The sequence below is a fragment of the Marmota marmota genome, unplaced genomic scaffold (assembly GCF_001458135.2).
Source record: "Marmota marmota marmota unplaced genomic scaffold, marMar, whole genome shotgun sequence".
Taxonomy (NCBI): Eukaryota; Metazoa; Chordata; class Mammalia; order Rodentia; family Sciuridae; genus Marmota; species Marmota marmota.
In genome coordinates this window covers 24396595-24423447 of record NW_026000241.1, presented here as the reverse complement: position 1 = coordinate 24423447, position 26853 = coordinate 24396595, and the positions used below count along the sequence as shown (strand labels likewise).

The 26853-nt window shown below is 39.1% G+C and overlaps 1 long non-coding RNA gene across 1 annotated transcript; it reads right to left on the bottom strand.

Annotated features, from left to right (window-relative positions):
- Positions 1-6975: 6975 nt before the first annotated feature.
- On the bottom strand, positions 6976-25748 carry LOC125613809. The gene is made up of 4 exons (XR_007344402.1): positions 25547-25748; positions 17312-17316; positions 14873-14876; positions 6976-6989 (listed from the first exon to the last, which is right to left on the bottom strand). It is a non-coding gene; the product is annotated as an uncharacterized LOC125613809 (long non-coding RNA).
- Positions 25749-26853: the final 1105 nt, after the last annotated feature.

The window sequence follows — 26853 nt, the reverse complement described above, 5'->3', positions numbered from 1 at the left end:
TAAAATAATGTAAGATGTACAAGCTTATTATCTCTTTCTTTCTTTCTTTTTTATTTGGGGGGGTGGTGTGGTGCTGAAGATTGAACCCAGGGGTTCTCTACCACAGAGCTATATCCCCAGCTCATTTTTATTTTATTTTGAGACAAGGTCTCACTAAATCGATGAGGCTGGCCTTGAACTTGCAATCTACTGCCTCAGCCTCCTGAGTTGCTGGTCTTAGAGGCATGTACCAGGTAGGCCTGGCAAGTTTCTGATCCTTTAATGTTCTTGAGATAGTTTCTTGTAGCCTTTGGGAGAGGTAGTATAAGTAAGAAATGACTGTTTAGTAATTCTGAGATTACTAAATACAATGCTTTGATAGAGTTTTGAGAGTATATTCTTTTAGGTGGTTCAATTTTATTTAAGGAAATTATTTAGGGATACATAGTTCTCAGTTTTCAAACTAAAATAAAACTTTTACTTTTTTAAATAACTTCACTGATTTTTTTTTTTTTGCTTTATATTCATCTCATCACTACATAATTTCTTTGGTTCTAATGTAATTAAACTGACACGACAAAGTTTTTCCTTCATATTTTAACTCTAAAAAGTGAGAGGAATAATAGAAAGAACAATGGATTTGGACTCAAAAGTTCTAGGTTTGAATCTTACACTACCTGCAATTTAATGCATTTTTCTCATCTGTAAAATGGGGATAATAATTTTTACAACCTCTCAAGTCATGGTGAGGAATGAGACTCTAACGGCTTTGTCTGTGAAGATGGTAGACTGACCACATTCTTCCTAAAGCCTGACTGCAGCCTCAATAATTTCCAAAGGTATAAGTCCACAGTAAGGATTGGAGCAAAGAAGGAAGCTACAGGAACATAACTTTGGAGATAAGAAGACAAAATAGACAAGGAGCTATCAACTGGCAACCCTAAGAAAGCTAAACAAAACAATAGTGGAAAGTGATAATTTTTAAGACTCGCTAAACAGTTAAGGAATTGGTGAGACCTTCCAGAAACATGGGATAAAAGGAGTGTTGAGAGCTTGGAGGTGTAGCTCAGTTGTTGAGTATGGGCCTTGCATGTGCGAGGCCCTGGATTCATCCTCAGCAAACCACCCCGCCCCCAGGATTGGTACAAAGAGTACTGGTTCAAAGAGTACAATATTGGTATAAAGAGTACTGATTCAAAGCTGTTTAAGAAGCAATGAAGTTCCTATATCCCCCTCTCCATTCCATTTCATTGGACAAGCTGCCTATCCCTCACTCTGGCAGAAGTCTGAAAGTTTATTCTATGGATAACAGATAAAACAGGGTCACTGAATTTTGGGAACACCTAAACAGTCAAGGAGACACTGTCATGATAAAAACAAAAGATTAAGTGCAGGAATTCAACAGTATTATAAGATATTTCCCATCCACCCATCCAATCCTCTCTTGCATGAACATTTGTAGTCAAGACTTTATCTCTCTCTGGGCAGGAGACTGAGTCATCTTTTATGAGGATATCTGATCAACCTAATAGGAAAGGCCTAAATACTGACCTCAGGGGTTCTTTAACCCAGAGCCAATGCAGTTTGCCCCATATATGCAAAGCTTCCAATCAACTTTACAGTAGATTAATAAACACAAATGAAACCAAACAAAATAAAACCAATGGCCACCAACATTCAAGGAAATTTTCCCATGTAAAACAGGGAGAACCACAATAACAGAAGAAGGGGGAAAAATAGCCACTTTGAGAAAACAACTATGTAGGAAGGAAAAATAAATCTTCAAATTAATATTGTCAAGATCCTTAGAGATAAGAAAGCATATTATTGAGAAAGCATATCTAAGAGAAAAAGCAAACAGAAAGAAAAGAGTTTTGGGGGAAATAAAAACATCATAGCATAAATGAAAAAACCCAACTGAAGAGTTAAATGATAAAATTCACACAAAGGAAAATTCCCAGAAAGAAGAATTAAAATTCAAACAGAAAATAAACGTTAAAAAATAGGACTAGTCTCGGACATCCAACAACTAAATAATAGAAGTTCCAGAAAGAGAGAACATGGAAAACAGAGGGGAGGAAATTATATTCAGGAATACTACCAGAAGGATTAGACACTTTTTTTCCAGACTAAGGATCCCACCAAAAGCCAGGAAAATAAATGAAAAACAAACTTGTGCTAAAGTATATTACCATGAAATCTCATAGTAGTGAGATTAAAGAGAAGATCCTAAAATCTCTTAGAATATAAAAATAGGTAACATGGAAAGGGCTGATTATCAGAATGAGAGTGGGTTTTGCAACAAAACCCTAGAATCTAGTATATACTGGGACAATGTCTTAAAAATTGTCAAAGAAAATGAATTCCAATATGGAATTCTATACCCAGCCAAACTATTCATCAACTATGAAGTTAAAATAAAGATATTTCTGAATATACAAAGTCTAAAATAATTTCTCTCCCATACAACGTTGCTCAAGAAGCTACTGGAGGATATGCTCTACCAAAATGAGAGAGTAAACTAAGAAGGAGGAATATGTGAGATACAAGAAATCAGCTTATTCCTGAGAAGACAATCAAGGGAAATTCTAGGACATCAGCTATCTCAAGTCTAGAGTAAATCAGTTGAGATTAGAGCATACACAAGAGGACTCCAGTTCAATCTTTCTTTTAAAAAACACTGAATTTGATAGAGTATTTGGTGCACTTAATCACATTCACAGAATATGTATTCTGGAAGAGAATTTAAAGATCGATTACTTTAAGAGACACAGAAAAATTGAACAAATAAGAATGAAATCATTATTAAATATAGAGCCAACACAAGAAGCAAAATGTAATCGGTGGTAGAGCATTTTTCTAGAATGTTTGAGGCCCTGGAACTACAAAAAAAAAAAAAAGAAAGATAAAGAAATTAGCATACTACATTGCCCAGCTGTGACTAATATTACATAATTTACTGCATATTGATCTAATAAAAGACTGCGCCTAATTTAGAATGTCAGAAAGTATTTGTGTGATAGAGGTAGAGTAACAGAGTTAATTTTTTACCTTTCATGTTAGGAAGCCAACACATTTTGTGGGGAGGGTACTAGGGATTGAATCCAGAGATGCTTTACCACTGAGCTATATAGCCTCAGCCCTTTTTATTATTTATTTTCAAACAGGGTCTTGCTAAATAGTTTATGGCCTTGCTATGTTACTGGGGTTGGCCTTGAACCTGTGATCCTCCTGCCTCAGTCTCCCAAGTTACTGGGATTATAGGCCCATAGCCAACAGATTGTTTCCAAAAATGGGAAAAAAAATCACAAAACTGCAGGGTAAGCCCATAATCTATAAATATAGTGGCAGATATCAGAGGAATACCTTAAGGGATAAATGTAGTTGCCTTTGAGGAATGGAAATTGGGGAAGAAGAAGGATAAAAGCAAATTGCTATTTTTCTGAAGCAAACAATTTAACTTTTAAAGCATGAACAATTTTGATAAAAAGGACACAATTTTGATAAAAAAATAACTTATCAGAGTGCTTAGTTGCAATAAAGAGCTAATGATGATTATTTTCTACTGCTTTTAACAGGAAAATAGCAAAGTTAGGTGTTTGCTGTGATCTCTTTGCAGAAGAGGAAGGCAGTGCCCTAGAACATGGAATCTAAGAGCACACTGTTCCAGAGAGCATGATATCACATCACTTGAGATTATGTGGACTGCATTGGGTAGTAAGTCAGAGATAGCAAGGGACAATGACATATTTGTCCTATATTGACCCAGCAAATGTATTAAAAATCAGACCTGGGAAGCAATTTGAATAGACACCTTATGTGCCATGCATGTGTTGTAAATGCATTCACTTGGCCCAAAGAGGAATATGAGAAATATGTGGTAGATCAGAATTATGGGACAAAGCTCCCTTGAAACAACAGCTCCCTCTAAAAAAGATGCTAGCAAGATTCACCAAGAAATGGATCAGATTCTTGCTCTCAAACCCAATCTAGAATGTTTTTCAGTCCCCGCTACACAATAAATTAATTTGGGAAGCTTCTAAAACACCTGTTCATCCGGGCACACCAGTGGTACACACCAGTAATCCCAGTCACTTGGGAGGCTGAAGCAGTTCAAAGCCTCACTAGTTCAAAGCCAGCCTAAGCAAAAACAAAGGACTAAGCAACTCAGTGAAAGCCTGTCTCTAAATAAAATACAAAATAGGGCTGGGGATGTTGCACAGTGGTCGAGTGCCCCAGAAATCAATCCTCAGTCATCCCCCCATAAAAGTCCTGTTCAAAGGCAGGTGTGTAGGTATGCACCTATAATCACAGTGACTCTGGAGGATGGTGCAGGAGGATCACCAAATTTGTGGCCAGCCTTGGCAATTTGGTGAGATCCTTTCAAAAGAAAAAAGAAAAAAAGCCTGGGTATAAAGCTTAGTGGCAGAGCACTCCCGGGTTCAATCCTTAGTAGAGGAAAAAGAAATTCTGTTTGGCCACATCCTACACCAAATAAATCAGAATCTAATTTTCACATGATTCGATTGAATAGATCTGATGGTATTAAGGAAAAAAAACTCTAACTCAGTTTTTTCAGCTATACTGATACAAATCACTTCTGACGCCAAATGTGTGCAGGATTTTCCCTACACACCATGCAAACCATCAATTCTGCATCAGATACCAGCTGGGTGTTCCCGAATTCAATTTGATTCTGATTCTGTCTGGAAAGAGTATTTGATCTCACAGGTTCAGTTGGCCAATTTGCTAGAGTGGCTCATAGAACTCAGGGAAACACATTTATCAGTTTATTACAAAGGATATTATAAAGAATATAGATGAAGAGATGCAGAGGGCAGGGGAGGCGGGAGGGGAGGTGTAGCTTCCATGCCCTCTGTAGGTTCACCACCCTCCAGGTACCTCACATGTTTGGCTGTCCAGAAGTTCTGCAATTTTGGGTTTTCATGGAGACTTTTTCGCATGGGCATGATTTAAGTACTAATAACAGTGTAAAAGTCTGATAGGACAAAAATGCTAATTTTTGATCTGATGCTCATAGACTGAGGGGGTGGGAAATCTAATAAGGTCCGTCTAATGCTTTTTGGCCTCTACACAACCTTCCTTCCTTCCAGGTAGGGCAGGATCCCTAGTGAAATGGGTGCCTTATGATCTATTATCAGATAAGGTGGGTTTAAGAATCCTTTCTTCTCCTCCTTTTCTGTTTATTATTATTATTATTATTATTATTATTATTATTACTGTTATTTTACTGTGGATTGAACCCAGGAGTATTCTGCCTCTGAGCTATATCCCCATCCTTTATTTTGGGACAGGGTCTTGCTAAGTTACCCAGCCTGGCCTTAATTTTGAGATCCACCTGCCTCAGTCTCCCAGATCACTTGGATTACAGGTGTGCACCACTGTACCCAAGTAACAAATTTCTTTATGACCAGCTCTATTTTCTATGGCCTATTTTGGAGAGAAAAGGGAGCAGGAGAAAGGAGAAAAACGAAGGTCCAGAGGGAGATTCTGTTTTCTGAAGTCTCCTTCTGAGGCTTAAATCACCCTAATGTGATTCTATTGAATTAGGAATTAATAAGAGCTATGACAATTATGAGGCAGAAATCATAGTTGAAAAAAACAAAACAAAACAAAATACATATCATAAGTCACAGTAGCCAAAAGAGAGGCAAAGCTGTAAGGTGTAAGTTCATGAGACTTGGCTATCTGTCATTTCCCAGGTCTCCTCAGAGGCCAGGGGAAGAAGCACACCTCACGGGGACAGAATTTGAGCATCCCTCCTACACTTGATCCTACAGGCTTTACTAACGCAGCCCTGCCCTCAACTATACAATTAGATCAATGTGCGCTCTGGGAAATCTCAGGGCTTGCTTTCTTAAAAGGGGCTCATCTGACCCTATCCCATCCTTACCAAAGAGAATTCTGATTGCTCAAAATCAAGACACTAATAGGGCGACATTTGGGGATTATCTCTAGAAAACAGGCTTCTTCAGGTGGATGCTAGGAATGAAGGGGAAAGTAGTGGCCATATGCCTTGCAGTGGTGGGCTCAGGAACACTGGCCCTGCTTTTCAGCATCTCTGGAAACTGAGCTCTTCCAGTGAGAAGCTCTTCAAGTGAGAACAGAACACTTTTTGGCCCTGCCTCCAAAGGAACCTTCCAGAGATGATCAGGCTTTGGGCTGGCCTTTCATAAATGAAAGGGCATTCTGTTTGCCAGGGTGTCACTGATTATCGTGTGTGTTTTCTCTTGGTTTAGAACCTCAAGGAAAGTGAACAAGAGAGAGAAATTAGAGCTCTAAATCCTCTCCTAGAGACACTCAGATACAGTTTGTAAAGAAGCCCCAGGTTGGTCTCCCACTACCTTGACAGCCTAAAAATAAAAGCAGCTTGATTTCTTATTCACAGATTTAGATTTTTAAGTTATATTTTATATTTCTGAATTTGTATGCCTAAGACAACTTTTACTTTATGAACTATTGGTAACCAGAGGTGGTCATATTTTACTGACAAATAAAGTATTTAGAAGTGGAAATATGAACTGTTCAAATGTACCTAAATGGAAGCAATCGTTGGAACAAAAAATTAATATTTTTTTTCACATCTGCTTGCTAAGTTCGATAAATGGATATTGTTTTTTTTTAAAGCAGCTAGAAATTTTCATTCTCCTGCCCCAATCAATTAGAATATGCATTTCAAATACTCTGCATAATATGCATATTAACATATGCAGAAGATTCTAAAAGTTTATGATCTAAGAAGGAAGGCTTTCTTGTGGCTCACAGAGAGGTGAAATTTAAAAATATTTGATAGTGAGGTAGAGACCTGGGCAATAGTTATTTACAAATCACACTACAGGAATATTTCAATATTTTAGCAACATGCAAGGTTGTACTAGTGTGTTCCAGCTAAGCGTTGCCCGAATCACTTGTGAGTGGTTTGCTATGTGTGCACTCATGGGCTCATATGATGAGAGCTCTTGAAAGATATGGAGGCCCATGCTACACACCTCATTTTTCCTTTTTCAACACAACCTTTGAATTTCTCTACAGAAGGGACTGAGTCCACCTAGGGAAGGCAAGCCTGGGAGCTTAGGGTCTGGGATGAGGGAAAAAGGAGGGTGACAGGCCTGAATCCGCCTTTCCTATGGCTCAGGAAATAAGAGAAGTGAAAGAAAAAAAAAAAAGGTCCTTGGATTCCACTGGAGACAGGGATGGTCACAAGCTGAATGAAGAGGAGGCTCTTAAGTTGGACCGCCTCAAATTACATTTATCCACACATGCATGCAAAATGCTGCTTAAAAAATAAATGAGGTTAATTTCTTTTATGGGTTCCCTTTCATCTCAGGGTTTCAAAGCTTTTTACCACAAAAGATTCTCATCTTTACCACTTGTTTTATTATTATTTAAATGTAAATGGAGGACCCTGAGGTTTAAAGTTTGGTAAAACTCTTTAAACTTTTGAAAGCAAAAGTGCTGACATACATACATACATACATACATACATACATACATACATAAAAAAATAAATGGATTCTTTTATCATTATACAATTCAAATGGACAATCAAGGACCACACAGCCAGAAAACCTCTGCTTAGATGAAAGGCCACGCCTCTGCTCAGATGACCTGCTTGCTAATTAAAATCACAATTAAAACGAGGAGTGGGGGTATGAGAGTGGTGTGTAAGACAGCCTTATCCCAGATGCAGCTACACTCACAGCTGACTCACACAGGATATGTCGGATTTTCTGCAGCACGCATTTGGAAAAAAAAGAAGAGAAATTCAAATCCCAGCCGCCCTCCAACTACTGACCCAGTAAACTCCATCTCTGAGTCGGTGACACATCTCTGACTCGCAGCCACCTCAGCACAGCCCCGGTGCTGGAAGAGCCAGCTTGGCCTCCCATGGATGGGAATGTTGTTTGCATTTGCATTTTTTTTTTTTTTTCAGCAAAGGAAAGTCTCAGAATCTCCCCAGCTCTCGACCGACCGTGAGTCATTAGTGGGTGTTTGTTTTTTGGGCTCTGGGTTTGAGTCACCACCCTTCCTGCTGTGGGCTTTCTCAATCCGGGCGTAATGACTAAAAAAGAGATGAACAGAAATGTCTGTGATGCTTACACGCGGGCACCTGGACATGGCTCAGTTGGCAACTGTATCAGCAGTTAATTATGAAGTTCGTTCCTTTCTCAGTAAACACGCATATAACATTTATAAATAACAGTGGGAAAGAGGAAGGGGGAAGGGAGAGAATAAATCTACAAAGGATGTGACTGAGGTAAACGGAAGTAGAGTCTAGTTCAAGTAAAAATAGACAACTGCCTGTTTGTCAGCTAGAGGAGGAAGAGGTCTGCTGAAGTCAAATGATCTCTGCGAGTGGACGCTCACCTGAGGCAGGGCTCAGGCACATTTCCTCATTGGTCCGGGGTAGGGGCGGGGAGGGGTGGGACTGGAGGTGGAGCTACTGCTATTACTAAGCAACTGTAGAATCTGAAAGGAGATCTTGACTTTGAGGGACTTCCTCCTGAGGTTGTTTCCATGGGTGCTATGCCTTGCACCATTTATTACTGCGAAAGGATCTCTAGACGACCCAGAATTCTACACCGGAGAACATTCTATAAAGTCTTAGGCCATGCCAGGATCAGGTGTCCAAAACCACCAGCTTGAAAATAATGATCTGAACATTTGGGTTACACCAACAGCTGCTTTTTTATTTCAGTTTCATTGGCCAATAAAGTGAAGTCATTTAAGATGACTGGTTCAAGTCAAGTGCCCACAGAATAACTAATCAGTAAATAAAAAAGCATATATGTACATGTTTTTTTTAGTCCATGGAGAACGCAATTTAGACTTGACCTAGAGAAGACATTTGACCACAGGCATTCCCGTTTCCCTTTTAGAAAGCAGATAGATTGCAAATGAAAAGAGTTCCAATTTTTCTGCTCTGTTGAGTGTAGAAGTCAAAGTTAGGTCTTTCCTTTGCAGTAGGAGGCTGGATACTTGTTATTTCTAAGATATATAAAATTAAAAGATATCTGTATGCCGGTATGTTGTCACTATATTGGGTACTTTACAAAGGTCAGCAAACAGACCTTCTGCCCTCTTGCCATTCCAATCACTCTTGGCCCAGTCACAAAAGAAAGAAATATTATTTGACTCCACACATTTTCATTTGTGGGAGGAAAACTAAAATGTACATCATTACCAAATTGAAAACAGAGATTGTAAACTTTGAGTTATTTTTCTGGGACCTAGACATTTTAAAATAAAAGCCTTCAGTGTTTGCAGAATATTTTTTTTACATTAATGTCTCAGTTTCTTGTTTTCAAAGATGATTATCTTTGGATATTACAAAAGAACTGTCTGAATGACCCATTTGCTTGTGGGCCCATAAATTTCAAAGACACTTGAGGCCTGTTCCAAAACAAAGCAAGACAATTAATGCACACACCTACCCGTGGCTTTATGCTTAACTAGCCTGATGTGCTTAACATAGCTTTAAAAATCCTCTCAAAAAAGCAAAGAACGGGGATCTCATTCTGGCAGAGTTATTAAATTTTTTCAAAATAATTCTTCCCTTGTTTCACTTAATCTTAAGTATATTTTCTCAGAAAAGTGACCATTGAGATATTTTCAAATCTTATGACAGTTTATCATTTTGCTTCCATGCCCAGGTCAAGATATCGAAGAAGCTGGGCCCAGAGGCACATGCCTATAATCATAGGTACTGGGGAAGCTGAGGCAAGAGGATTGCAAGTTCCAGGCCAGCATGGGCAACTTAGTGAGACCCTATCTCAAAATTAAGAGGCTGGGATGTAACTCAGTGGTAGAGTACTTGCCTAACACATATGAGGGCCTAGGTTCAATCTCCAGTAACACACACACACACACACATACATACACACACACACACACACACACACACACACGAGATCCACACAATAAGCTCTAAGGGTCATGTCTTTGATGCTACCCTAGTTCTTTAGCCATCAATTTTTAGGATAGGGTTAGATACCTGATCCAAGCCAGGCCAAATGGACTGCCGCCTTTGAATTTTTCCAATTAAAGCTTGGCAGAGAACCCTGTGCTTTCTTGTGTAAAGGATAGGGTGTAAAATTGGGAGGTGTGGGGGGTCGTTACCACATAGAGGAAGCCAATTTTCAGAGAAAAAGAAATGATCTCGCATACCAAGAGAGATGGCAGAAAAAGTGCTGGCTGCATTTGAGTTTTTTTATTTCATTTGTCCCTGAGGATATCCCACTCACCACTTATAGCAGAATCCTTTTCAAAAAATTGTCACCATTACCTTCCCTACCTCCCAAGGTGCTTCGGGTTGGGTTTCTAACAGAAGAAAGAGTATTGACTCACTGTACTGATGTGGTTGATTGCAAAACAATGTATCAATGTTGCCCCCAATTTTTTTCTTAAAAATTGAGTGATATTTATTGACATTGTTAAGAATCTCTCAACAAACATCTGGGAGCACCCGTGTGGAATGTCACCCCTGCCTTTCTAGGAGCTTAAAATCATGTTGGAGATATAATTAAGTTTGTTTCCATAAGAACTAATGTGTCTTCTTTACTGCGAATTCCCCATCCCCTACTAGAATGTGAGCTCCACAAAGCAGGAATATTGGGTTTTGTTCATTGTTGTACTGAGACATCTAGAACAAAGCTCTGCCTATAGTGGGACCTCAAGAAAAATTTACCAAATGGATGAAGGAATATTTATCTGTTTCCTGTTCCTATTATATATATATCAGCTTTTTCATATACACCAGGTTTAGACACAGAAGACATAATGAAATCAAAAGACAGGAAGATGGACATTAAGGTACTTGGGACAAAGAGCATACTTAAAAGTCCAAAGAAAAAACTATCTTTATTATTATTTTTTTTAATTTTAATTTTTTTACAGCACTGGGGAATCCAACTTAGGGCTTCGAGCATGCTAGGCAAGCGTTCAACCACTGAGCTACATCTTCAGCCTGAAAAGTTCTTATTCTTATTATTTTGTATCAGGGATTAAACCCAGGGGCACTTGATCACTGAGTTACATCCCTCTTATTCTTTATTTTGAGACAGAATCTTGCTAAGTTTTTATGGCCTTGCTAAGTTATTGAGGCTGGCCTGGAACTTGTGATCCTCCTGCCTCAGCCTCCTGAGTTGCTGGGATTAGAGGTGTGTGACACTGTTTGCATCTTGAGAAATATTTCTAAATTTGGAAAATTTTGCTAACTCTTAAGTTTCAGTAACTGATCAATAAATGAAGCAAGAGTATAGGCCTGAGTCATTGAACAATGGGGATAAGTTCAGAGAAAGGCATCCTCAGGCAATTTCATCATGTGGGAACTTCATAAAGTGTACTTACACAAACCTAGATGTTGTAGCCTACTACACACTGAGGCTATAGAGCATAATCTATTGTTCCTAGGCGATAACCTACATGGCATGTTATTGTGCTGAATACTGTAGGCAATTGCAACACAATGGTAAATATTTGTATATCTATACTTATCTAAACATTTAAAAAAGGGCAGTAAAAATACATTATAAAAGATTTTAAAATGGCACACCTATATAGGACACTTAGTGTGGGTGGAACTTACTGGACTGGACGTTGCTCTGGGGGAGTCAGTTGGTAAGTGTGACCGAAGACATTACTGTGCGCTACTCTGTATTTTATAAACAATGTGCACTTAGGTTACACTAAATTTATTTAAAAAATCATTTTCTTTCTTCAACAATAAATTAACCTTAATGTACTAGAAGTATTTTTTTAGTTGTAGGCTTATTTTATTAATTTAATTAATTTTATTAGTTTATTTTTTTAAAGATAATTGGCTTTTTTTAAAAGAGAGAGAGAGAGAGAATTTTTTTAATATTTATTTTTTAGTTTTCAGCGGACACAACATCTTTGTTTGTATGTGGTGCTAAGGATCGAACCCGGGCCGCACGCATGCCAGGCGAGCGCGCTACCGCTTGAGCTATATCCCCAGCCCATTATTAGTTTATTTTTATGTTGTGCTGGGGATTGAACCAGTGCTTCACACATGCTAGACAAGTGCTCTACCACTGAGCTACAACTCCAGCACCTAGAACTGTTTAACTTTATACATTTTTGGACCCTTTTCTCATCACACTTAGCTTAAAACACAAACATATTATAGGAGCTGTGCAAAAATGTTTTCTTCCTTTATAGTCTCATACTATAAGCATTTTTTTTCTATTTTAAAAATTTTTATTTATTTTTTCATTAAATTTTGTTGTTGTTAAAAACTCAGACACACACACACTAGCCTTGGCCTACCCAGAGTCAGGATCATCAATATCACTGTCTTCTACCTCTGCATATTGGACCCACTGGGAGGTTTCAGGTGCAGTAACACAGATGGAGCAGATGTAAATAAACATCTCCTGTGTTAACCACGGCTGCTTCTGGACGTTCTCTTGAGGGATCTGCCTCAGGCTGTTCTATAGTTAACTTTCTTTTTATAAGTAGGACTATACTTTAAAATAACAAAATATAGTAAGTACATAATCCATGACATAGTCACTTATTAAGTATAGTGTACTGCACATAATTGTATGAATTATACTCTTTATATGACTGGAAGCACAGCAGGCTTGTTTACACCTCCACATCTTGTCTCCCTAGAATGTTTTCAGGAGAGTCATATGCATGGAGCTGTCATCTGTGATAACAAGGTCTTCTCCTGGAACCCCCTTCTCAAAGCCTGCCTGAGGCTGTTTTATAGTTATTTTGTTTTATAGGCAAGATACATTCTAAAATTATAATTAAAAAGTACAGCATAGTAAACACATAAGCTGGTGACATAGTTATCATCACCAAGTATTATGCACTATGCATAATTGTATGTGCTATACTATTATATGATCATCACAGCAGTAGGTTTGTTTACTCCAGCATCACCACAACCATGGGAGTAATGCACTGTGCTATGACATTCTGATAACCACAATGTCACTATGTTTTCAGCTCCATTATAATGAAAAATGTGTTCAGCTCCATTATGACCTTGTGGAACTACCACCCTGTAGAGCTTCTATTGTTGACTGAAACATTGTCATATGATATACAACTCTCCATCTCTCTATTTCTCTCTCCATGTCATTTTCATTTGATTTCTTTTTTACTTACTGCCAGATATACTCCATTACACATTCTTTCCTTTCTTTTATAATCAGATTTGTAAAATGCTTTAGTTTAGCTAAGAAAATGATGACCCAGGCGAGACTATATTTTCCAATCTCCTTTGCAGCCAGGTAAGGCCATGTGACTGGGCATCGTCCCATAGGATCTTAGCGAGAGTGATGTGGTTCACTTTTAAATCATGCCTTTAGCAGACCTGAGTGGCACTGATGAAATAGTTCCATGGTAGAGCTTAGTGTGTGCAAGACCCTGGGTTCAATCTTCAATGAATAAATAAGCAAATAAAGACATGAGCATGCCTACTCTTTACTCTTTTTTCTTCCTGCCAACTCTGATGTAAATGTGATGGCAGAACCTCCACTAGACACTTGGAATGAATAATGGAAGCTGCACTTCAAGAAGGGCAAAATAAGAAGATAAAAGGAGGTAAGTCTGGGATAATGTACAGCTGCCATATTAACCCTGTATAACTTATATATGACCAGTTAACATGCAAGTAAAATAAACTTCTATCTTCAAACACTGTTATGTTATTTTTGATACAAACAAAAATAATCTTTTATCTTGGGAAGTACTATGGATTGAACTCGGGCACTCGAGCACTGAGCCATATGCCCAGCCCTATTTTGTATTTTATTTAGTGACAGGGTCTCACTGAGTTGCGTAGTACCTCATTTTTTGTTTTTAATATTTACTTTTTAGTTTGTAGTTGGACACAATACCTTTATTTTATTTATTTTTATGTAGTGGCGAGGATTGAGCCCAGGGCCTTGCATGCACTAGGCGAACGCTCTACCACTGAGCCACAACCCCAGCCTCTTAGTACCTCACTTTTGCTGAGGCTCACTGTGAACTTGTGATCCTCCTGCCTCAGCCTCCCTAGCTTCTGGGATTGCAGGCATGCACCACTGCGTCCAGCTATTAACAAATTTTTGTAACAAGCACGGTTTGTTATTACAGCTAAAACTGTGTATTCACAATGTGTCAGTACACATGGACATTATGAAGAAGTGATCTGGACTGTAACATTTACTGTCTTCAATTGGTTCAGGTCATGATCATACCCTTCAGGCTTTTGACAACTTTATTTTATGCATCCTATTCATATGTCTACCCTATATTATTATGAGTTCTTGCTCCTCATTCTTATTGTGGGTTCCCAAGCAGCCTTAAAATATAGTTGGAATGATTGGAACTGGTTGCTTGAGTCCTGTAAATTCTAAACCCTGTTGCCCACTCATTCTGAGTCAATAGCTTGCAGTGCCTCATAAACTTGCTCTCTAATTATTTCTGGAGCGATTGGTCTCTAGAGCAAGATGACACTTGCTTGAGGAAAGAGATTGGCTCTACGTTTTCAAACCCCACCAGGCAGAGCTTAGCATAAGGTTGAGCAATTATTAAGTACCTCCTAAATGCTCTAAATCTCTGTAATTATTATTATCTTCATAATTTATCTGAAACTTACATACTGCCACAAATTACTAGGTATCATTTTGTTGTATGGTCTATCATAATAATCAGTCAATTTTAATATGTGAAGATAACCAACAAGACAAAGTAGTCTGTACTAAATGCCAGAAAGAGTGACAGAGAAGAGAGCATTATGGGAATTTACCAGAGGGAGGGGATTGGTTTGTCAGCACTTGGTCCTGTCAGACAGAAAATTCTCACTGGAAGCAACAGAAGAATGAGCTATGACTTTATGGTCTAAAAAGACTACCCCACTCACTCCATAAGCTGGTGCCAAGGGCGATGGAAAAGAGTATCAAAGGACAGAGAGTATCAGTCCTCAAACTTCAGGCATCAGGGAAACTCATTTCTGTCAAAACAGATGGTGTGGGTTGAACTGTCAATAGAACTTAAACCTCACCTAAGAGTGGGGGCTGCAGCTGCCAACTGGCTCTTGCTTTGTTGAGGCCTACATCTTTGAGGCCTGGGTTGTATCTGTTAGTAGATAAAGCCCAGGGAGTGAGAAAGAAGGGGTTCCTTTTTAAGAAGAGGTGAGTATCACTTCGTAAAAATTTAGATCTGTTTTTAAAGGCAACAAGATGAGCCATTTTAATTGGGAAGCTGTTGTGGTGGTATAATATGGAAAGAGCACACACAGGTTCAACTTCCAGCCTTGTCACTTCCTGGTGATGTGACCACATGTAAATTCTGAGCCAGTTTTCTTATCTGCAAAATTTGAGTAATTCTGTGTACTTTGCTGGGGGTGGTGGTGTTTTGAGGTATAAATTAAATCATGAATTAAGCATCTAATACAATGGTTGACACCCATTAGGAATGTCAACCCTTCTGAGAGTGAAGACGGTGGGATAATGGTAAAAGAAGAAGAGGAGGAGGGGGAAGGCCAGAGGAAGGGGCTGTAGAAAAGGAGGGGGAGCCAAGGAGAAGGAGAAGATTAGGAGACCTATTCCTAGAGTAGGCTGAGTGGAAGTAACAGGAAGTGGTGGAATAGGTTGAATGGAGTAGTAGGAGTAGAAGTGGGTAAGGAAGGGTTGATAGGGACTGTGGCAAACATTAACAGGAACGTTTGTCATCTGGAAATTGGAAGTAAGGTGAAGGAAAAAGTTAGTTCTAATTCAGGTCAAAGTATTTGTTGAATTAATTTATGATTGAGCTTTTTCATCACTGGCCTCCATACCACCCCAAATTAGAAAACCAACAATAATGAAAAGTAACTGTGGTGGGGAAAGGAGGAGAAGCTAAAGATTTCACTCAGTAATCCTTCTATCTGGTGCCAGCTATATAATTTGTGGAACCTCCTGAAAAGTGAAAATGCAGGGTCTCTTGTTTTAAAAAAAAAATCAGGAAAACAATTTTCCTTTCTTCCGTGGTCTATATTTTTATCTGTCATGATGTATTTTGTTGCGATTATTTGTTGTTTGATGTCATGCGACTGCAAACATAGGGATACTTACCACTTGAGTGCAAACCCTCAGGTGTCTGGGCCCTGCTCTGTGTCTCACAAGGTGCACATGCCCACCTCTGATCTTACCACACGTGTGCCTAAGACTCATGCCAGGAGCAGAGGGCAGCAGTGTACACTGGGCAGAGGTGGAGGAATAGGTAGCCAACGACTGACTCCAGGAGTCAGAGGAGTATGGGAGTTGAGATTGTGTGAAAGCTAAGGTTCCGAGATGCCAGGCTGTATTCCAGTGGACAACTAGAAAATACAAGTTCAAGCCAAGGGCAGAGGCACACACCAGTGATTCCGCTGTTCAGGAGGCTGAGGCAGGATAATTGCAAATTCAAGACCAGCCTGGACAACTAAACAAGACCCTGTTTCAGAATTAAAATGTTTAAAGTGGGAAGCGGGGATGCTGGGAATATAGCCTAAAGAGTTCTTGGGTTTGATTCCATAAACTACATAATAAATAAATAAGTAGATCAATAGATAAATAAATAAATAAATGATAAAGGAGGCAGGGAGAGAGAAAGGAAGAAAGAAGAAGAAAGTAAAGAAGATATGAATTTTAACTGGGCATGGTAGGGCATGACTATACTCCCAGCTACTTGGGAAGCTGAGGCAAATTGTGAGTTTAAGGACAGCCAGGGCAATTTAGCAACATCCTTTCTCAAAATAAATTAATAAAATAAAATAAAATAAAAAGCTTAGAATATAGCTCAATGGTAGAGCACTTGTCAAATATGTGTGAGGCACTGGGTTCAATCCCCAGTATTGAAAGAAATAAAAAAGAAAGGAAGGAAGGGAGGGAGGGAAGGAAGTAGGGAGGGAAAAAGGAAGGAAGGAAGAAAATAAAAATTCAAAGATAAGACTATTAAAAATGTTTGGACAGTGGCTACAGATCATTAAACCCCAACTCTGTGGTCCCCTTCTGTGATGGTTAATTTTATGTATCAACTTGACTGGGCCACAGTGTGCCCAGATATTTGGGCATCTTTCTAGATTTTTTCCTGGATAAGATAAATATTTAAATTATTAGACTGAAAAACATATTGCTTTCCCTGTTGTAGATAGGCCTCATCCAATCAGTTGAAGACCTGACTAAAACAGAAAGACTGGCCATCTCTTAAATAAGAGGGGTTTTCCTGACTTCAGATTCAAACTGAAACCTCACCTCTTCTTGGGTCTTGAGTCTACTGGCTTTTGTACTAGAACTGCATCATTGCCCTCCTGGGTCTGCAGCTTACCAACTCACCCTGCAGAACTTGGCACTTGCCAGCCTCTATAATAGCAGGAGCTGATTCCTTATGCAATTGTTACACACACATTTACATTCTGTTGGTTGTGTTTCTCTGAAGTACCCCTACTAATACACCTTTTAAGTGCCAGGCCTCTTGTAACTATACTGGTCACAAATCCATGAAGCCAACCCTGTTTCTATTTTTTCCATTTGCCAATACACACACACACACACACACAGAGAGAGAGAGAGAGAGAGAGAGAGAGAGAGAGAGAGAGATTGAAATTAATGGGTAGAACAAACAACCTTGATTTTTATGAGCTATCAATCTCTAGATGTCATTATAAAGCATTCATATATTTCTCTTTAGAGTAATAAAAGTCTAGCTTCATAAGGTAACTTACAAGTTTCCAGTGACCTGAGATCATATGTTGAAACCTATTGACTTAGAAAAATATAAATTTTATCTGCTAAAATGTGCGAGTGCAGATACCAGGGGGACCGCAGTCTTTGGCTGGTAGTTAGCTCTTCATTCATCCTTCCATCAATGCAGCATTGTGTTCTGCAGGACCATAGGGCTTTATCCAAAACCCAGGGGCCAGATGTCAGAATTTACCATTATCTTGGTTTTTTTAGAAGAGTAATACAGTATGAGTACTGTATATTATTTACTTTCCCAGCAGACTCTGGCATAGCATTCTGTACTAAAATACATTACTATTTCTGTGGTAAAACATGCAACTATTTGGGCTAGTTAGCTAAAGACTATAAATAGCTCATGTCAGTCGAGGTAAGATTTTACTTTCAAATGAGTTCAGGTGAGGTCAGATTTTGCTGCCAAATGAGTTATAAAAACTTAGTTGATAGAACTTTGTGGAGTTTGAGAGTTAGTGGGCTTGTAGTTCCTGTTTCCATTCCTTGTCTCCCCCAACCACATACATTCATATTCTGATTATAGCTAACTCAGGAGAACAAAATGAAGGAGGTAAGCTTGCTGGGAGGGCATCCCCTGATACGTCAAAAAAGCCACAGTAAGGTTAAGGATTTACCCTATCACTCCCTTCCACACCCTTCGGCCCAGAAAACTGAAAACTACATAAGACAATGAATCAGAACCAAGGAGCAGGAAACAAAAATCCCCACAGCAACTCCTCTCCAGGAGTTGCTCCTTCATGTTCTGCAGCACACCCATGGAAACTTCCTCCTAGTCATCCTGGTGGTGGCTGCTAGCAGTTTGGGCTCTGAGCTGGGAAAAAATCCTCTAGCTTCCTAAGAAGTCCTCACATCTGTCAAGTAAGGGACTATCTGTATTTAATCTTAGGGAAGGCGCTTCAAGAGACTGATTACAACATTCAGCCACACAGGAAATATTTGAAATTAATTAATTAATTAATCAATATGCTAAATATGATTATATGTGACTATCACACAGATAACTGACCCTCCCATGTTTTCTTAGAATAGCTTGAGTCATGGATTTAAAATATATCTAGAGGTCTTACCAGCATTTTGTGACACCATCTTGCAACTTCTCAGATGTGTGGCGATTGTATTAAATGCTGTTCAAGGTCTTCTTTAGAGGATGTCACTTTTATGTGATTGACAACTGCTGCTATTAAAGGGATGAGGGCTTTGCCCAGAGAGATGCAGTTACATTGCTTTCCACTCTCATCCATCTTGGAATCGTTCCCACCCTTAGAGGCACAGAACGAATGCCACCTCCCCTAAAAACATCAGGAACAAAGACTTCTCTGTATGATGGTTTAGAGGTGAGGTGTCCCCCGGAAGCTCACGTGTGAGACAATACAAGAAAGTTTCAAGGTGAAATGATTTTTGGGCTATGATGAGGGTTTTAACCTAATCAGTACACTGATCTCCTCACAGGAATTAACAGACGGTAACTGTAGGCAGGTAGGGTGTGGCTGGAGGAAGGGGGTCCCTGGGGTCTGCCCTTGGAGTATATATTTTGTCCTTATTGAGCCCAAATTCTTTCTTTCTCTGCTTCCTGGTACCATTCCCTAGCTACTTTCCTCTGCCACACACTTCTGCCATGATGTTTTGCCTCACATCAGGTCCCAAGAAACGGAGTCAGCCCCGTATGAATTGAGACCTCTGAAACATTGAATAAACTTTTCCTCCTCTAAAATTGTTCTTTTTAGGTCTTTTGGTTACAGCAGCAAAAAAGCTAACTAAAACACCCTCTTTCCTGCAGTTGAAAGGGATCTCTTACAGCTTTAGAAACTCATAGAACTTTTTCTGTACCTCTTGTGTAGTGTCAGTTACTTTATAGCTTTCCAAATGACATCACACCCCTAAGTAAGACTGCTTTTGCTGGAAGGCATTCTTTTTACATCTGGAACTAGCCCCAAGCTAAAACATTAAATGGAGGTAGACACTAAATAATGTTCTTAATAAATGAATAATTTTGGACTTTTTTTTGTGTGTGAAAATTTAGGTTAAAAATTCTTACTGATATAGTAATTTTTGTGTTTTCTAGCCGATGTTCAACAAATATATTAAATTGTGGAACCAGTTGTGTATTGAAGAGTTTTCTTTTCTTTATTACCAATATCTTGTTACAGTATTGTTTGTTGATAGGAATAATTGTGCACTTAACTTTTTAGTTTACTGAGAGAATGAGGTTGATCTTAAAAAGTTTCTCTGATAAGTTGTTGGTGAAACTGAATTAGAGAGATATATTGTATTTTAAAAAGGAAATCAGATTACTCATTAATTACTCAACATCAGTCACTACGGATTGTGCAATAATGAAAGTAAAATTTAAAAGCAGGAAACTCCAAAAGGAGTCAGCAAATTAGACTATGAATGGAATGTGATAAAGATTAGGACTTAGCAGTTTTAAGGGTCATAGCTATTCCTAGGAACTTAACCAACCACAGTGTTCAGAATAATAGAGTATGTAAAGGAATGCATGTCAGATTGGATCACATAAAGCCAGGGCTTTGAAAGCTGAAATTCTAGCAAGGAGCCTACACAATCCCACATGTTAGAAAAAAAATAGAAAGAGAGAAAAGCTATTTATTAAATTCCAGTAATATGATACCTCCCTGTATTGAAATGCCAAGTCAGTAAATAATCTGGGTTTGTTGAAATTAGTACATGTATTCATGAGACATGCAGAGGGAGGTATTTAATTTACAAGTCAGTTTGCCAGAGAAAATGCAGGCCTCCCAGTTAAACTTGAATTTCACATAAATGACAAATACTTTGGTAGCATGAGAATGTTCCAAATATTTTTTATTGGTATCTCAGTTCTGATTTTTAGTCTCTCTGGAATATCATGGTTCATTCATTCACTTACTAGTTCAACATGGATTTATTGAAGGCCTTACACTATGTCAGTGTGGTGGGTAGTGTTGACCACGTAGTTACGAATACACAGAGTGCCCCTGCATTAGGAGACTGTGCCATACAAGTAAAGTCAATCACTATAGGGTGATAAATGCCATGATTCTAAGTTTATTCATTAGAAAGGAAGTTAACCCAGACTGGGATTAGAAAAAAGCCTCCCAGAGAAAGCAATATTTATACTGGGTCAAAAGCAAAGAGATTGAGCAGACGAGGGAGAGTCTAGTTAGGAAAACTTTCCGTGGAGGACAAAGTCTGGGAGACAAAGAATATTGATAGGAAATACACAGACATGAGCACTGGGAACCCAAGGTTAAGGGAACACTTCTATAAACTGGGCCCACTGTGCTGACCTCTACATGCTTTCTTTTAAAAAATAATTTACCTGCCTGGCTTAAGTCAATAGGATATATTACACTCCTCAGCAAACAACCTGTTATCTGCAGGAGAAATGCAGGTCTGAAATGCCAATAAGAAGAACATAAGTTACGCTGGGGAGAGGGGGTTGGGGACTTTTGTGACTTTTACAAAGATCAAACCCCAGAAGTCATGGACATAAGGATAATTCCCACTAACCATATAATCTATAAGAACCAGTTAGCCTGGGCCAAAATAACCTAAAGTTGTCATAAGCAGTGAGGACTTTAAAGTTTGATGTCATCTTGCTGTCAGCCAAAAGTCAAGAGATAGACCTGGGCAGGAGTGTCTGGAAACTTCCCTGGGATCCATCAATATAACTGGAGGGCAGGAATGCTGTCTCTCTCCTCTTGAAAGGACCCACTCTCTCTCTTGAGAGCATCCCTTTTCTCTTTTCCTATCCCTTCAATAAATTTATGCTGGATATTCTGAGCGACACATCTGAAATCTTTCTAGGGTGATCACAAGCAGTTTCCCACCTTTGAGAAACTGAAGGCTCCAATAAAGTATGTATGTACCAATAAAGTAGGCTACATACAAAGCTGTGATTGGCAGTAGCAGGGATGTGACTGGAAGGGTATGCATGGTCTGATGATGCAGAGGCTTGCATGGAAGTCCCCCCTGGATTATCTGTCAGCAAAGTCACATTAACATATTTACAAATAGCAAGCTCACTCTGGCAGTAGAGGAAAGAATGGATTGGAAGTGGACTTGGGAATGGATGTGGAGAGAAGCAGATAGATGCAAGGGCTATTTAGAAGGTACATCCAAAACCGCCTTAATCCTTGGATGGGTGCAAACTCTGCAGGCCTCTCTCTGCCCTTGCACTAACGGTGACTATTTCATAACAAGGTGTTTGTTAATGCCTTAGTTTTTCCGAGCAGTTTTGCCCCAGCCATTACCACTATGCTGTCTCAACTGGAAAGAAGTGAATGTCTAATAAGGGATGGTAAACCAGATGTGTATCATTACTTATATTAATGTATTTAATAAAGTGCACATAATCTACCCCTAGTGTAGTTTTGGTTTATCTGGAGTTACTGGAGACCCTGCCCGGAAATGGGCACTTGACCAGGACGGAGGACAGAAATAGGCCTTGTTTGACAGGCCGATTAAGAAGGTCATCAACTATAGAAACTATCTGTGCAGACAGATCTTATTGGTAGAGAAATATGTTTTAGCTTTTTCATGAAGATGAATCATGTATGGTCATGATGAAAACAATAATCCAAAAGGAAGCCAGAGAAAGTCAATGCGGTGTGAAGAAATCAAGACCAGTGAAAAGCAAGGGTAAATGGAAAAGGCAAAGAAACCATGTGATCAACCAAAAACAAATAATCAAACAGCCACAGTGACTCTGTGTGTGTGTGTGTGTGTGTGTGTGTGTGTTACTAAGGATTAAACCCAGCACTTTGTGCTTGTTAGGCAAGTTATCCTGTGCTACACCCTCAGAACTTTGTATTTCTTATTTTGAGACAGCATCTCATTAAATTGCCTAGGCTGGCTTTGAACTTGTAATCCTCTTGTTTTAGTCTCCCAAATCCCTGGGATTACAGATGTGGACCATTGCACCTAGCTATAGTTACTCCTTCTTGAAAGTTTACCATGTGCCCTGCCCTATTTTAGGACAGCATATGCATTATCTCTTTTAATTCTCACGAATGTACCAAGGAATTCACCATTTTTCCCCATTTTGCAGATGAGGAAATTTGTGGTTCGGCATGTTTAAGAATTCTGCCCAGCCTACATAGTTTACAAGTGCAGAGCCAGTCTTTGCCTCCTGATTTTCCACCTCTGAAGGATAATTGTGCTGCTCAGATTCTCTGGGGTAGCATAAAAGACCACATGCCTTTCTCATGAAGGGTCAATCTGGTATTTTTGAAGCAACACCTTTCTAAACTGCAGGACAACAAAGATAATTCATAGGCACCATTAAGTTCTTGGAATGATGGGACCTTTCTCATGGGAGATGTAAAAGCCTCCATGCATAGATCTGGCAAGGGTAATAGAGACAGGTTTTATAATTTGTAGAGAAGCTATTCAAGATTCAGCACACCCTCCCTATTCTTAGTTCTACCGATTCAAATAAGGACAGAAGATTCATCTAAGAAATTACTGATGGTTGTTTTATGACTACGTAGAAAGCAGCCACATTCATGGGAATCAGCAACATTCAAGGAGTCCATTCACCAAGAACAAGTCATGTTGGATCAATCTCATATTTGTCTACACCTCTACCATTCCACTGGACAAGAAGACTGGGGAAACACCTTAGAAATAAATACTCCATTTTTTTTAAAATTTCATCAAGGTTCTTAGAACATTGCTTCATCATAGCATTGTGAACCAGTTTGAGAATGGCAAGCTGAAAATTAATTCAACTGAATAGAACTGTAGTAACTTAAACCATCACTCGCTGAGAGGATCAATGTTGATTTGGGGGTTTCTAGTGATACTCCATAAGTAATTGTTCGTAGACTTGTCTTTTTTTGGATATATTTTTGATGACTTGGATACTGTGATCTGTCTTCTGACCTTCTGATTCACCATGAAATGATTGCTGAAAATTTTAATTGTATGCTCAAATTAACTCACTCTCACGAGTCCCGAACTGAACTCATCCTTTTTCTTGGACTTTCTTCTGACTATCAATTCCCAACCTAACAAATGGACTGCCAAATTCATCAAGATTCTCAGTTGCAAGTGTCTGAACTCAACTTGAACAAGTTTAGGCAACAGACGGAGTATTTTGAAATCCAAGAAAATGCTGTACAATCAAATTGTAGGAGGGCAGGGACACAGATGGGCACCAGGAAACATCTGGAGCCAGGTATCAAATATTAACAGGATTCTCCTCTGTGTTTCTCCTTGCCTGTTGGCTCATTTTCTTTTACTTTGGAATGACTTCTTCTACATGATGGAAAACATAGCTGCCAAACCTCATTATTTTATACATTGCAGCTTGTGTCCCCCAAAGAAGACTAACTGCAGCTCTCTCTTTTTCTAAGTTCAAAATTCTGGAAAAGACTCTGATTTGGTTTAGAATCAGTTGCCTTCTCCCAAATACATTACCTACTGCTGGAGGGTTTGGCTGAGGGGTAGTGGACAGGCGGGAGGGCCCTTTATGATTGACACAGGTGAGGCATTTTTCTCTAACAGTTGGGACCATGAGGACAAAACTATAGGGAAAACAATGACAATTCTGGAGTTAAGCAGTTTTTGGAAGAAAAAAAATGTGATTTTTTTTTCAGTAAAAAATTCAAAGGGATATGTTCAGTACATAAAACCATAGTTTCTGAATATAATCATAACAAATCCATCCACCCAAATGAGCCAGACTCCTTTCCTTCTTAAACTCCTTCAGCACACCAGCCAACAAATTCCCCAAGGGATCAGATTGGTTGTTTCCCATTTTTTTTCCATCTATGTTCCATTTTTCTACTTTATTTTTGTTTTGTTGTTGTTTTTGATGCTGGGGATCAAACCCAGGGCTTTGAGCATGCTAAGCATGTACTCTACCACTGAGCTGCACCTATTATTATTAATATTATTAGGTACCAGGGATTGAACTCAGGGGCACTTGACCACTAAGCCAGTTACCCAGCCCTATTTTGTATTTTATTTAGAGACAGGGTCTCACTAAATTACTTAGCACCTCACTTTTGCTGAGGCTGGCTTTGAACTAGTGATCCTCCTGCCTCAGCCTCCCCTGCCTCTGGAATTACCGGTGTGCACCACCGCACTTGGCTATCTGCACCCATTATTATCGGAACAGTTGTTGGTGGTTTTGCCTGGTAGCACTGTCTTCTGTTTTTACCACCCTTAGTGTTACCTTTAGAATGAGCTTCCTACAACATGGTCACATTTAAGATCTTTCTCCATTACCCCAACGAATAGTTGTAAAGCTAACATACAACTCGAAGTCGTCTCTAACAAAGCATGGAGCCACTTCTCCCATCTCCTCTCCACTGAATCCTCCTGTATTCATATTCCATGACTTCAAATTGCTTCTTCGGAAATTTACTCAGATGTCTCATCCAGCAAACACAAACACCTGCTTACCTATTGGTCTATAGAAGGTAGCAAAGTAATTCTAAAGACCTCCTTCTTCATTGATTAATGGAGGACCCCATCTTGTGCAGGATTTAAGTGGAAGTCATCAGAGAGACAGTCTAGTTGACCCCTGCTTTATTTTATTTTATTTTCATTTTTAAAATTTTAATTTGTTATATATGACAGCAGAAATGCATTACAATTCATATTACACATATAGAGCATAATTTTTCATGTCTCTAGTTGTACACAAAGTAGAGTCACACCATTCATGTCTTTATACATGTACTTAGGGTAATGATGTCCATCTCATTCCACTGTCTTTCCTACCCCTATCCCCTTCCCTCCCCCTTTTCTCTTTACTCTATCTAGAGTTCATGTAATCTTCCTATGCCCCTGCCCCGTACATTATAAGTCAGCATCCTCAAATCAGAGAAAACATTCAGCATTTGTTTTTTGGGGATTGGCTTACTTCACTTAGCATTATATACTCCAACTCCATCCATTTACCTGCAAATGCCATGATTTTGTTCTTGACCCCTGCTTTATTTTTTACACATGAGGTGTTGAGTTCCAGCAGAATAAAATTACTTTATCCGTGTAATGGTGTGCAGCAGCCTAGGCCTATTGATTTCTGTTTCAGTGTTCAAATTTGGTGAGAAGTGAGAACAGACCTTGTAAACACAGGAGTCAAGAAAGGAGGAAGGGTACATAACCACAGGGAGAAAAGATTCAGAAAGAGTCAGATGTACCTTCATTTCCCTACGTCAGCCTCCACCCTGAAGTGTAAAATTAAATTTAAAAAGCATGAAAAGGCTGGGAAGAGAGGGACTCACCACTACAAAGGGGATAGGGAGACATGAAAAGGAGCAACAACAGGAAGCTTAGGAAATCATCTGGGAAGAGGGAAGAGTCCAGGGCACCCAGATGGTTTTAATGTCCAACTCTGCCTCATTCCTTTCATCTGCCTGCAGCAGGATTGTCACCAGGGAAGGCCACATCCTGTCAGTGGCCTGCCCTACGGGCTCTCACTGGTGCCTTGGATGTTTCTCTCTGAGGTCAGATACTTTCCCATTCCCCAAACCTCACACCAAGGAACCTGATTCCCACTCCCAGGACAAAGCCAGTATTCAGGACTATGTCAGAATTTATTAAGTGAATAATTCTCAGTCTTGGAAGTATTTTGGTCCTGTCCATCATTTACTTTAAAATGTAATTGCACATTGGAATATGATTTCAGGACTACCTCAATCTCCTTGAAAAAGCAAAGACTCGTTAGCATTTGTGGAAATACAAAAAGATAAACCCACGCGTGTTCAAAAAGAATATTTTGAATACATGCAACTCTCAGGAAAATGATTGGTAAAATGCACTTTGAATTAATGAATACCCTTTTTCCTTGTTGATTTCCTCTTTCAATCAATGGTTGAATTCTTAAGAGATCTTAGTGTAACCATCTACAAATAATGAAATATTCATAAAAATGTTGCCCCCAAGAAGTCACTCCACGAGCTCTAAAGTCATTGTTGGCCTTTAATTGACCCACCCAAATGCTTTTCCAACACTTGCGTTAATACCAGCATCATGAGATCCCAGACAGTGTTCTTCTTTTTGTTAGTTTGGAAAGAATGACTAATCCCTGTATACTATTCTTGGAAACTGTTATTTTGGCTAACTTAAGAAGAAAGAACTAATACTAATAATATCTAACATT